We start from the raw sequence: 1930 nt of genomic DNA on the forward strand, positions 1-1930 counted from the left end.
AGTAGTCCTTACCTAGGTACTGTCAGGGCCCTCATACTCTGCTCCTGACTGGCTAGTAGTCCTTACCTAGGTACTGTGCATGTGCCACTCCCAACAAAGATAGGTCACAAGTGAGACGTCTCACTCTGGAGCTAAAACAGAGAGCTCAGCACACAGGGGGAAAAGAGGAGCTGCAGCAACGTGCAGTTCAACAAATGGTGTATTTAGAAAATTACACCATGTTAACCTATTCTGATACAACCTCTAAATACAATTATGAACCTGAAAATGAGCAGAATATGAGCACTTTAAGCTAACTTTTTTAACTATTAATCCAGATCTTTTAGTAGACTGTTTCAACTGCTTGTGCAGTACTTTTTAGCTATTTTTCTCCGCTACTTTTTACTACTCATTAGAACAATTTATTAATTACTTTAGGCTATTTTTCATACCAATCCTTTTAGCTACCTGTTCAAACGTGTGCACTTGCTTTCCATGCACTCTTACATAACTGAAACATGTAGTCTTCAGGTGTTACAGCTGTTGTATTCTTTTAAACATATAACTAAAACAATTTCAAATTAGTTGAGCTGCTCCACAAACTTCCCACATACCCCCTGGCAACAGTAGAAGTACCTCTGGTTGGCAATCAGTGACATACATGTGTATTTATGTACCTGCTGCATGTTCTGTCTCTCCAGCTTACAGATCTGTCAAATATGCTTTCACTGCCTATATTAATATGACAACTAGGCTGTTCAAACATTAACGCATTGTTGTATTGACTTGAGATCACAATCACCACGCAAAGGAGTGACAGTAGACACACTGAGTGTGGGCCTCTATACGGGAGTCTCGTGTCAATAATGCATGCATATAAATACGTTTACCACAACAAATCACTCGGCTGGCACGAGGGTTTTTATCCTGACTCGACACGTGCATGTGTGCGCGAGTTGCAGGGATTCTTCGCTGCCGCAAATATCATTTATCAAATGTAATCCATCCTCATCTTCTCTCCATCCTTGTCCCTGTCCAAATACCTGGCGCTATAGTATCTCCTCTGCTCTAATACTTTGAGCTGTGTACTTCTGAGTCATATTTATCCACCATTATTACTATTCCCTCGCATTGAGTCTGTTACTTTATTCTGTTTTTCCTCTGGTGTTTTCTGTCTCATTTGAATTCAACTCGCACCGCACCCTCCCTGCTCTCTGTCACCCAATTTATATACACATGCAAACCCGCATGCATTCACACGCACACAGTTATATACAAGCTCAGCCTTCCCCCACAAGAACAACCACACACACACACACACACACACACACACACACACACACACACACACACACACACACACACACACACACACACACACACACACACCCATGCTCGATGTTTCAGCGGGAGTGGTGCCTGACAGGAACAAGTGACAGCTCCCTAATTACCTCCTCACTGTAGACGCTGACGCTGCCTGAGACGCACTGCTCATTTTCCTCTTTCTCCTGCCTCCCCCTTTCCTTTCCTCTCTCTCTCTCTGTCTCTCCCTCCTTTCTCTCTCACCCACCCACCTACCTACCCCTCTCTTTCTTCCTAGCCACCTTCTCTCCTATCTCCCCTGTGGTGAATTATGCATGTCTCAGAACTCCCAATCTGCATTTACACCAGCCCTGCTGAGACCAACCACCTATACGTTCCCTTCGTCCGTCCTTCGCTTTCACTCTTTCTGCACATTTCCACTCACTTCTCTTCCGTGCTGTTCAGAACGACGCTCCTATCTGATAACGTAGCCATAGAAATGCCATTTTGTTTTTAAAGGAGAAGCGGTCCTCGATCAATAAAACACATTTCAACGTTGCTTGTGGCAGTGGCGAAGGGGAAAGGCTAGCGGCCGGCGTGCTCAGAATCGGCCCTCGTCATTGGAGGCCACTGGGACCATCCTCCCCCC

The 1930-nt window shown here is 45.0% G+C and overlaps 1 long non-coding RNA gene across 1 annotated transcript in view; it reads right to left on the reverse strand.

Moving 5' to 3' along the window:
* Positions 1-553: 553 nt before the first annotated feature.
* LOC117944280 overlaps positions 554-1930 on the reverse strand; it is an 18581-nt gene continuing 17204 nt past the window's right edge. The window contains exon 4 of the long non-coding RNA XR_004656530.1: positions 554-617. This is a non-coding gene — a long non-coding RNA (uncharacterized LOC117944280). The remainder of the gene's footprint in view (positions 618-1930) is intronic.

This window comes from Etheostoma cragini, chromosome 5 (assembly GCF_013103735.1).
Source record: "Etheostoma cragini isolate CJK2018 chromosome 5, CSU_Ecrag_1.0, whole genome shotgun sequence".
Taxonomy (NCBI): Eukaryota; Metazoa; Chordata; class Actinopteri; order Perciformes; family Percidae; genus Etheostoma; species Etheostoma cragini.